Source organism: Notamacropus eugenii, chromosome 1 (genome assembly GCF_028372415.1).
Source record: "Notamacropus eugenii isolate mMacEug1 chromosome 1, mMacEug1.pri_v2, whole genome shotgun sequence".
Classification (NCBI taxonomy): Eukaryota; Metazoa; Chordata; class Mammalia; order Diprotodontia; family Macropodidae; genus Notamacropus; species Notamacropus eugenii.
In genome coordinates this window covers 314,283,171-314,295,546 of record NC_092872.1, presented here as the reverse complement: position 1 = coordinate 314,295,546, position 12,376 = coordinate 314,283,171, and positions in this window count along the sequence as shown.

The following is a 12,376-nucleotide window of genomic DNA, read 5'->3' as shown; positions in this document are numbered from 1 at the left end:
GAACAAATTTTAGAGTGACAGAATCCATTAGGAGATAGAGTGTGGCAGATTTCTAGCCCAGGACAGCCGGGAAGTTTAATGAGAAGGATCTGTTGCACAGGGCTAGAGGAGTACAGAGCACAAAGTTCACAGGCTCTACCAGTGTGGACCCAGCCATAGCAAAACTGAGAAGGAAGCACTGGGCAGTCAGAAGCAGCAGCAGCAGTGCAGATCTCAAACATATCAGCCTAGGATGGGAGTCTAGTGGAACTGAATAACAGAGAAGCACAGAATCCCAGGCAACAGCAGCAGCTGCTCCTGAGACTATAAGCCCGCAGAATGAATGTCTATAAGTCACCTACTTGAACTTCTGGGAGCCAAGATGGTGAAGTGATATGTAAATGCTCTCACCCTCCCCTTGTTGACCTTGAAAAACCCGGAGAATATTTCCCCAGGAAAAATCCTGGAATACTGGGATTAGCCAAAAGGGTAAAAAGTCTCCTAGCCCATGAGGCTAGTAAAATTGGAAAAATTCTTGCTGTGGCTGAAGGGGACCAGTGAAGGACAGGGATACAAGTCATTCCCCAATTGATAAATGATCAAAGGATATGAACAGACAGTTTTTGGAGGAAAAACTTAAAGCTACCTATAGTTATATGAAAAAATTCTCTAAATCACTATTGAATACAGAGATGCAAATTGAAACAACTCTGAGACAGCACATCACACCTATCAGATTGGCTAACATGACAAAACAGGAAGATGATAAATGTTGGAGAAGATGTGGGAGAGGTGGAACACTACTTCATTGTTGGTGGAGCTGTGAGCTGATTCAACCATTCTGAAGAGCAATTTGGAACTATGCACAAAGGACTACAAAACTGTACATATCCTTTGACCCATCAACATTGCTTCTAGGACTGTTTCCCAAAGAGATCATAAAAATGGGGAGGGGTCCCACACGTACAAAAATATTTATAGAAGCTCTCTTTAGGGTGGCCAAGAACTGGAAATTGAGGAGATGCCCATCAGTTGGGGAATGACTGAACAAGTTGTGGTATATGAATGTAGTGGAATACTATTGTGCTATAAGAAATGATGAACAGAAAGACTTCAGAGAGGCCTGGAAAGACTTATATGAACTGAGGCTGAGTGAAAGAAGCAGAACCAGGAGAACATTATGCACAGTAGCAACCATAGTGTGCTAGGAATTTTTCTGCTAGACTTAGACCTTCACAGCAATGCAAGGACCTAAAACATTTCCAATGAACTCGAGGCAAAATGCCTTCCACATCCAGAGAAAGAACTATGGAATTAGATTGTAGAATGAATCAGAATGTCTTCTCTTATGTTATGCTTTGTTTTCTTGTGGTTTTTCTCATGGTTTCTCCCATTCATTTTAATTCTTCTATGCAACCTGACCAATGTGATAATGTGTTAAATAAGAATGTGTGTGTAGAACCCATATAAGATTATATGCCATCTGTGGGAGGGAGCAGGAAGTCAGAGGGGAGGGAGGAGGAGAAAAATTAAGACTTACAGAAGTGATTGTAGAAAATTGAAAACAAACAAATTAATCATAATTAAAAAAAGGAAAACCAACTGACTAGCCTACTAACTTATCAAGCTGATTGGGCAATTTCCCTGATCAACCACATTGTGTAGATGATAGCTCTAATAATACTTAAAATAAGTACCTCACAGAAATATTGTGAAGAAAGTCTTTTCTGGGTGCTTGCATTATATTTTCTTTGCTCTAAATTGGCTATGACATTCCTGGCAGTTTCCATTGTGGAGTTTCTTTCAGGAAGTGACTGTTGGGTCCTTAGTATTTTTACTTTACTCTCTGGTTCCAATAAATCTGAGCATTTTTCATTTATGATTTATTGAAATTTTTATCCAGGCTCCTTATTTTGGGAAGGGGGGGAACCTGAGAGAGTCATAGTTTTCAGGTAGTCTAGTGATTCTTTGTTTTCATATATAATTTATTTATTTTTCAGTTCTCAGTCCTTCCACAATATGTTTGCTTCTGATTATCCCTTTCCCCAGTTTGCTGTCCCTTCTATTCCCTTCCCCCTTGTCTTCCTGCTGGGTAAAATAGATTTCCATATCCAATTGAGTATGTGTTTTTCCTCCTTAAGCCAAATCTCACGAGATTAAGGATCACTCATTTGTTTTCATCTCCCCCTCTTCCCCTCCATTGTAAAAGCTCTTTCTGCCCTCCTTTACGTGAGATTATTTGCTACATTCTACCTCTCCCTTTCTCTTACTCCTAGTACAGTCCATTTAACAGGGTATTTTTTTAGGTATTCTCTTTCATATTCACTCACCCTGTGCCCTCTGCACACACACACACACACACACATACACATATTTATAACATATACATACATATATACACATATATACATACATACATGTACATATATATACCTATACATATGTAATATACATACCCATACACACCTACATGTATATTCTCTCTAACTACCCTCATACCGAAAAAGTCTCATGAGTTACAAATAATATCTTTCCATGTAGGAATGTAAACAGTTCAACTTTAATAAGTTCTTTAAGGTTTCTCTTTACTGTTTACCTTTTCATGTTTCTCTTGGTTCTTGTATTTGACAGTCAAATTTTCTCTTCAGCTCTATTCTTTTCAACAAGAATGCTTGAAAGTCCTCTATTTCCTTGAAATTCCATTTTTTCCTCAGAAGTATTATACTCAGTTTTGCTGGGTGGGTTATTCATGGTTTAATCCTAGCTCTTTTCACCTCTGAAATATCATTTTCCAAGCCTTTCAATCCCTTGGTGTAGAGGCTGATAAATCCTGTATTATTCTGATTGTTTATTCACAACACTTGAATTTTTTCTTTCTGGCTGCTTTTAATATTTTCTCCTTGACTTGGTAACTTTGAAATCTTGCTACAATATTCCTAGGAGTTTTCCTTTTGGAATCTCCTTCAGGAGGTGATCAGTGAATTCTTTCCATTTCTATTTTACCCTCTAGAATATGAGGGCATTTTTTCCCTGATAATTTCTTGGAATACGATGTCTAGGCTCTTTTTTCAATCATGCAATAGACACTTTCTGTCAATCTTCCAGGCCACCTTGGGCTGGAAATGTGTTTCACTCTATCATTTTGTGGCTTCTGCTGCTCTACAATTTATTTAGAGTCATTTTCTACAGGTATTTTATGGGTTATGGAGGGAGAGCTAGACAAGTTCATCCTTCTACTCTGCCATCTTGGCTCCACCCCCTCATCCAGTGATTCTTTTTTTTTTTATTAATTTTTAACATTTATTTTCACACAATTTTGGGTTGCAAATTTTCTCCCCTTTTATCCCCTCCCCCCCCCCAAACTCGAGTTTTCTAATTGGCCCTGTGACCTATCTGCTCTCTCCTCTATCCTCCCTCCCTGCCCTTGTCTCCATCTTCTCTTTTGTCCTGTAGGACCAGATAGCTTTCTTGACCCCTTAACCTGTATTTCTTGTTACCCAGTGGTAAGAACATTACATTTGGTCCTAACACTTTGAGTTCTAACCTCCTTAGCTCCCTCCCTCTCCACCCCTTCCCCTTGAAAAACAGGCAATTCAATATAGGCCATATCTGTTTAGTTTTGCAAATGATTTCCATACTAGTTGTGTTGTATAGGACTAATTATATTTCCCTCCATCCTATCCTGTCCCCCTTTACTTCTATTTTCTTATGGTCCTTTCCCTCCCCATGAGTGTCAACCTCGTATTGCATTCTCCTCCCCATGCCCTCTCCTCCATCCTCCCCCCCACCCTGCTTGTGCCTCTGTCCCCCACTCTCCTGTATTATGAGATAGGTTTTCCTATCAAAATGAGTGTGCATTATATTCTTTCCTTTAGTGGAATGTGATGAGAGTAGACCTCATGTTTTTCTCTTGCCTCCCCTCTTTATCCCACCACTAATAAGTCTTTTGCTTGCCTCTTTTATGAGAGATAATTTGCCCCATATAACTTCTCCCTTTCTCCTCCCAATATTTCTCTCTCACTGCTTGATTTCATTTTTTTTAAATATATGATCCCATCCTCTTCAATTCACTCTGTGCACTCTGTCTCTATGTATGTGTGCGTGTGTGCATGTGTGTGTGTGTGTGTGTACTCCCACCCAGTGCCCAGATACTGAAATGTTTCAAGAGTTATAAATATTGTCTTTCCCTGTAGGAATGTAAACAGTTCAACTTTAGTAAGTCCCTTATGATTTCTCTTTGCTGTTCGCCTTCTCATGGTTCTCTTCATTCTTGTGTTAGAAAGTCAAATTTTCTTTCCAGCTCTGGTCTTTTCATCAGGAAAATTTGAAAGTCTTCTATTTCATTGAAAGACCATTTTTTCTCCTGAAGTATTATACTCAGTTTTGCTGGGTAGGTGATTCTTGGCTTCAGTCCTAGTTCCTTTGACTTCTGGAATATCCTATTCCATTCCCTTCTATCCCTCAGTGTAGAGGGTGCCAGATCTTGTGCTAGCCTGATTGTATTTCCACAATACTTGAATTGTTTCTTTCTAGCTGCTTGCAATATTTTCTCTTTCACCTGGGAATTCTGGAATTTGGCCACAATGCTCCTAGGAGTTTCTCTTTTTGGATCTCTTTCATGCAGTGTTCTGCGGATTCCTTGAATATTTATTTTGCCTTCTGGTTCTAGAATCCCAGGGCAGTTTTCCTTGATAATTTCATGGAAGATGATGTCTAGGCTCTTCTTTTGATCATGGTTTTCAGGTAGTCCCAGAATTTTTACATTGTCTCTCTTGATTCTATTTTCCAGGTCAGTTGTTTTTCCAATAAGATATTTCACATTATCTTCCATTTTTCGAATCTGCGCTGTATGTTCTGAGATATCTGTCTTTCTCGAAAAGTCCTTAGCGTCCATCCGTACCATTCCAGTTTTGAAAGATCTATTTTCTTCAGTGAGCTTTTGAATGTCCTTTTCCATTTGGTTAACTCTGCTTTTGAAAGCATTCTTCTCCTCATTGGCCCCTTGCACCTCCCTTGCCAACTGAGTTAGGCTAGTTCTCAAGGTGCCAATTTCTTCAAGATTTTTTGGTTCTCCTTTAGCAGGGAGCTGATCTGCTTTTCATGCTTCTCCCTCATCCCTCTCATTTCCCTTCCCAGTCTTTCCTCCACCTCTCTAACTTGATTTTCAAAATTCCTCTTGAGCTCTTCCATGGCCCGAGCCCATTGGGTGGGCTGGGACACAGAATCCTCGATTTCTGTGTCTTTGCCTGATGGCAAGCCTTGTTCCTCCCCATCAGAAAGGAAGGGAGAAAGTGTCTTTTCTCCGATAAAGTACCCTTCAATAGTTTTATTTCTTTTCCCTTTTCTTGGCATTTTCTCCAACCAGTGGCCTGACCTCTGAATGTTCTCCTCACACCCACCTCACCTCCTGGCCCTCCCAGCCAGAGTTTGGGGACTGAGATTCAAATGCTGCTTCCCACCTTAGGATTTTTGGCGGGGGCAGGGCTGCTTTTCAGTGTGAGAATTAAGTTCAGGTGGTCAGGGGCAGGGCTGCCTCTCAGGCATAGTTCCCTCTGGGGGTTTATGCACAGACCTTCCACAATGGATTCAGGCTCCAGCCTGTTTGGGGAGCCCCCGTCCGCAGCCGCCTCTCAGCCCCCACCTCCCGGGGGGGCCCGAGCCTTGGGGGCACCCCACTCCCTTCTCAACCTGCCAAAGAGACTCTCTAACCCACCCCCGTCAGTCACCCGTTGGTGGGGGGGCCCGTGCCGCCACTGAAGATCCCGCCTCCGGAGCCCTCTCAGATCTGTGCCTCTCGGAGCCATGGCCGCTGCCGCTGCCGCTGCCGCCGCAGGTCCAGGCTGGGCTCCGCGTCTGCAGCGCGATGGACCTTTTGCGAGAGGTTTGCAGGTCCTTCTGTGGGTGGGGGGACCCGCGTGGCCGCTGGAGATCCCATCCCCGTAGCCCTCTCGGATCTCCTCCCCTCAGTGTCACGGCCGCGGCAGGGCCGCACTCCGCTCTCCGTCCCGACGCCCAGTCCGTGGCGTGAAGGACCCCCCGCGAGAGGTCCGCAGGTCTCTCCGGAGCAGAAATCTCCCTCGCTCCAATACTCCGTGGTCTCTGGGTGCAGAATTCGCCCTGGCTTGGTCCCCTCTAGTCATTCGGTGGTTTGTGTGTTCAGAGCTATGTGTATGTGCGTCTTTCTACTTCGCCATCTTGGCTCCGCCCCCTCATCCAGTGATTCTTAAAAGATCTTTTCTTGACTCATTTTATAGGTCAGGTTTTATATGAGATAACTTATATCTTCCTAGATTTTTTTTATCTTTTAAATTTGTTGAATATTTCTTGTTGTCTCCTGGAGTCATTAACTTTTTATTTGATCCTTTCCTATTTTTAGGGAGTGTGTTACTTTGTAAAGATTTTTATATCCATTGTAGTAAACTGTTAATTCTCCTTTGTGGAAAAACTTTAGTATTTATTAATATTGTTTAAATCTAGCGTTGGGTATTGAAATATTGTTTAACCTAGAATACATAGGTCATGTTGACCCCATAAACCCTCCAAAGGAGCAGGATATTGCTGTAAGGAATGCTTGGACCTCACCTTAGGCTTGCGTTTTGGCTTTACCCAAAGTGCATTGAATGTTTAAGCTTGCCTGCTGATATGTATCTCAAGCAATCTATGTGCTCTTTTTGGAGACTGCCTACATATAGGCCCTATGCCCTTGTCTGAACTCTGATATAAAACTCACAAAGGCTAAGGGGGGGAGGGTAGAAGGGGATGGAGGGAGTTATACTTTTTTCTGGCTTTTGTCTCTGCTGAACTTAAAATTATTTATAAATTTTTTTTTTCAATTTTGGGTTTTTTCATGACCAATACCTTCTAACTCTTTTTCTAGAGCTCTCCTTTACAAGATAGTGTTTTAATGTTTTCTAAAATATCTTGCTTCATTTATTTGTGGAACTCTAGTGTCTGTGTCTAAGCTGTGTTTTTTCTTAAGATTTTTCCTATAGAAGTTTTTGAGTTATTCTTATCTTCTAGGTGTTTGTCTCGGTTGCCCCTAGATCCACAATCATTCTTCCTGAGGGCCTTTTTTGTTCTTCATTGTTCTTTATTGGTCCAATCTTTACTTCCTGAAACAGGACTTTGTGTCAAAACCAGGCTCTATGAACCCCTGGAGAATGTTCAAGTGTAGCCTGGTCTTGGTTTGTATTATCTGAGGTCCTATTGCTTTGTTCTCTGACTTCTGAGGATTTTGTTTTTCCAGTATTTGAGGGGTGACTCAGGCTGGGAAGCTGCAAACTTTCAGTGTATCCTGAGTGGTCTGATGTAGCAATAGTCTGATCATTATTCTCTTTGAGCTTTGCAGGTTCCTTGACCATGGACACAGTCTGGGAAATCCAACTACATGTGGCTCAGCCTCAATCCACAGTTTACAATCCACTTATTACTCATCCATAAACCCTGAGCCATGCCTATTGGATCACTGAAAGAACTGTAGAACCATATCTGTTGTAATCCATGCTTGGTTTACTACGAGTTGTGCTAAAAAAAAAAAAAACAAACAAATAAAAAAAAAACTGTCTGTGGTTTTAACTTGTACATCCAGTCACAATTCAGATAATGTTCTTCATTGGTCTTTGTTGGAAAAGTTGGAGAAGAGGAGAGACTTAGGCTGACCTGCTCTCTCCTGTTCCATCATCTTTGATTTCTTGACTATAATTCAATTATCTATCATATATGCTGAGGAGAAATTTTGAGGAAAGCTTGTGACAAGAATTACTCATTGTAGGCAGCCAGGTGGCACAGTGGATAGAATACTGGACTTGGAATCGGGATGATTCATCTCCCTAAATTCTAATTTGGCCTCAGACATTCACTAGCTGTGTAACTTTAGGCAAGTCACTTAATCTCAGTTTCCTCCCTCTAAAATGGGCTGCAAACCACTCCAGTATCTTTGCCAAGCCCAAAATGTAGTCATGGAGGGTCAGACACAACTGAAAAATGAACAAACACTCACTGTAGGCTTGTATGACTTTAGGTCATTTGTTAGATTAGTCCTTCCTAACAATCCTTCCTAGTAATTATTCATTGTACAGTTACTGAAATTGTATCCAATGTTATTTGTAAATCTGGATGTGAAAGGGCAGCCTTTCCCTGTATAAATGTGATGGGATTATCCTTTCTATATCCTAGAGCAGAAGGCATGCTATGCCAAGTAGTATAAAGTGTGAGGCTACCTTAGGACCTACTAGATTTATGAGACATGGGTCAAGCATTTGGGATTTTTAGATTTTGGATTCACATCTGAAGAAGAAAAGAGAATTATGCATATCTTGTGCAAGAACACAAAGAAACATCTTGCATGGAATAAAGGATCACATCAAAACATCCATTTCTACTAGTTTTATTTGCATCACAAAAGACTCTAGCTTTGGGCTCTTTGGAGTCAGTTTTAAAACTTCCAGTTTGTCAACTCAAATTCTTAGGTTTTATATCCAAATAAACATGCTACAGGAATCTCTTGAATTTGGTGATTTCTATTTCATTACCCTACTAGTCAAATCAAATTAGACTGACTTATCTATATTTCTGAAAAGATTTTGGTGGAAGAGAAGACAGAACAATTGGTTAACATAAAATCTGAGGGGTTCTCTGTGATCTTTCTTTATTAATGTTATTCATTTATCAGATGATCTCTCTCTTTAGCACTAACAACTGAAGACTAAAAGATCTAGCTACAGAGAAGAAAAGTAATTGATCCAATTTTATTTCTACCTCACCTTTTGTAATCTCTCCCTTTCCATTTCTTTCTCCATCAGAGACTTCATGACCCACAAGCTTCAATATATTCAATTTCTGTTGAGTTACAATGAACAAAACCTTCCATATTCTTCAATAGACCAATAGAGAAAGAAAAGGATGCAAATTTCTCCTGAATTGCTTGGATTCAATGCATTGCTATAGATACTCTTGAGTTTCCACATTTGATGGTGCAATTAAAAGGTTTCTCTTTAGGTGAATTGGCAAAATGTGCTCTTCAGTCCCCTTTGACTTCAATGGGATACACTGTAAGGATGAAGAAAACTTGGCAAAAGTCAAGAGACACAAACTAATGCATTAGATGAAGAAAAAAGATCTAAATAAAGCTGTATCTTTACCAGCTTCAACATATTCAATGTTTCTTTTGAGTTACACTGAACAAAATTCAATGAAATGTAAATTTCTCCTGAGTTGCGCAGATTTAGATTTAGAGTTCGAATTAGAAGTCATCTAATTCAACCCTCTCTTATTGCAGATAAGAAACTGAGTAACTATGTTACTTGCCCAAAGTCACAGAGATATTAAATGCTAGAGTAAGGATTTGAACTCAGGTCCACTATCCAGTATTCTTTCCATTTCCCTAAATAAGGAGCCTGCCATATTGAAATAAAAACCCAAATCATCTGTCCCATTGATCATATCTTTTCAGAATGGAAGCCCCTTTGGTGTTAGGACCACTTCATAATAAAGAATGTAAAATTTGCGGGACACTAGCACTACATTTGAATCAGAAGTGCAGCAGCCATTTGGAGCAATAATATTATAATTTCTTCCCCTCCCAAGGACTCCTCAGCACTAGTCAGTCACCAGAGAAGCATTAGAGCATTTTCTTTAAACCTATTAGACGTCACCTAAGATTTTCTTTTCCACTTTCCTCTTTAAGAGCTGCGGTGAATTTAACTCAATTGTTCATATCTGAATGGACTGTGACTTGTATATTAATATGTTAATGAATTGTAGAAATCCAGAAAGTACCTACTTGACTCTTAAGCAAATAGAAAATGGTAGGTCTAAAAGGAAATGTCTTAATAGCTAGGCTAACAACTAATGGAGTTTTTGTCTAATGGATAATGAGACTCACCCCAACTCCCCAAATAGAAGTGAGGTGAACATTCCTTTCCCTGAATTTATATGGATTTAAGAGCTACTCTCATTAAGCTCAGACAGGAGTAATTGGGACTTTTAAAAATGCTAATGGATTTACAGAAAAGCCATTGACTTGTATGCCTGGCTTATGGTGAGTGACCTTGAGATCATGGAAGATTAGTGAACTGATACAGTAACGGCAATATTGTTTTAGAACAACTCTGGGCAATTAAGTCATTCATTATAAATATAGCATATTTATAAATACCCAAATTACAAAGGATTTATAAGGGAAGATGCTATCTGCATCCAGAAAAATAACTGATAAATAGAAATATGTATGTAATGGTTTTACATATATATATATATATATATATATATATATATATATATATATATATATATATATATATATATATATATATATATATATATATATATATTTGTATCTAATAGTAGCCATCTCCAGGGTAGAGAGTAGGGGATGGAAGAAAAAAAGAAAGTTACATGATAACTTTATTATCTATTTTAAAAGAATAGCTAGTTGTACATAATAGATTTGCAGTGTCATGTACAATTTTTTTTCTATTCCAGTACATTATGGAAATGTTTATTTTATTTCTTAAGTTTAGGATAAAAAAATAAAATTTTAAAAAAGATCAGTGAACTGGAACACAATGAAAGAAATAGGTGCAAGTAGAGAGAGAGATGAAATAAGGGAAATAGTTCAATTTTACAGAATACAAATTTACAGAAAAATACAGAATACAAATTTACAATATACTCCAATTTAGGGGAATGCAAGATGAATGGGCACAAGGTACAAAGAACAAGCACTTGAAATAATGTAAGGAAACTACAGAAAGAAAAAATATGATCAAGAGGGAAGAATCTGGGAAAGGATAAAAACACTACAGCATCATAATCCGGCATCTGACTTCACAGAGAACTATTTTTCAGACCAGAAACCAGGGTTGAGCTGAAGAACCAGAAAGGAATGACTGAGCAACAAAAGAACCAGAGCCTAAATTATAAATCGGACAACTTGTGAATGAAATCTAGAACAATATAGGTCATAATTCATGATTAGGACTTGTGGTTAAGGTCATTGTGGGAAATGCTGTAGAGGAAGTCAACTCTCCTATCTACATCCCCAGAAATATGTTAAAAGGACCCCAGTTACAGCAATGATAAAGAAAACTGAAAAAAAATGGAAATAAATTCCTCTATCTAGTCCATAACTGCACAAATAAGACAACAGGGAACCAGTAGAGGTTGGGAGAAGCATCACTCCAGGAAAGTAGCATCAGCTGAAATGAACAAATGTGAAGCCTAAGGTGTGGCCCCAGTGAGTAGTCCTACAATACTTTGAAGGAACCATGCTACACAAGTCCCAGGAAAGGGTACAGAAGGGTACATGCTACACAAGTCCCAGGAAAAAGAGCTAGAGGTCAACAGAGACTGAGATGATGTCAGGAAAGCCAACATAAACTATGGTAAGCAAACCCTATTGTGGTTCTTATACTCCCTTTCTCCCCTTTTTAATCCCTCCTTTTCTGATTTATTCTCTGAAGTTCAAATTTGTTTTGCTTTTGACTGTTCCTTCCCTGAGTCTCCTCTCCTGATTCAACCCCCTTCTCCCCTTCACCTGCCCCTGACTGTTGCCTTGATATTTTTTTCCACCAAACCGTGTGTGTGTGAATGTGTGTGTCCCTGTATGTTTGTATCTGTGTCTGTGTGTCTGTAGCGGGGAGGTAGGTATGGATGTGTAGGTAGAGTGGGAACCTACTTTTTGGTTCAGCTGTCTGACTCTGGGTTAAAGGAGAAGAAAACATAACTTACACATTATTGAAAATAAATTTTTCTTCTAAAGAAAGCTCAGAAAAGATTCTTTCCTTTTAGAAAATTCCTTAAATTCTAGGGGTCCTAAGATCCTACTGGAGAGTAATTCCTCCCATCTTGGTCCATTTGATGGAGGTCAATATATCAATAATCAAGGCTAGAAGATAAAAAGTTTAATTAGCATCAGCTTAATGGGAAGCTGACAGTTGGACAGCAACCCCACAGAACAAAGAGAGATGAACACACATAAATATAGATATATGTTTATGTTTGTATGCATATATTGTTGGTAGAAACACAACCAAAGTGACTCCATTTTGTAAAGTCCCTTTATCTTGTCCCTAGTTCTGTCTGCTTCTTAGTCCTGCCCCCTTTTATGGCCCCAAGAGTGTTGTAAAAGCCAAAACTCTTATTAACAGATATTACAACATCTTTACCAAACTGTGTTGTATGTATGTTGTATGACCTGATAACCATGAGACAGCCTGGAGTCACCTGGAAAGTCCTTCACTTCTTTTCTATCTGTATTGTAAGGTATGATTGAATTTTGTTTCCACAGAAATTATATGAAATTATAATTCATACTGATGGCTAATGTCAGAGACTGCTTCTGTAAGGCAGTGGGTAGGGAATGCTGGTGCCTGAAAATTAGCAAATCTACTACTTT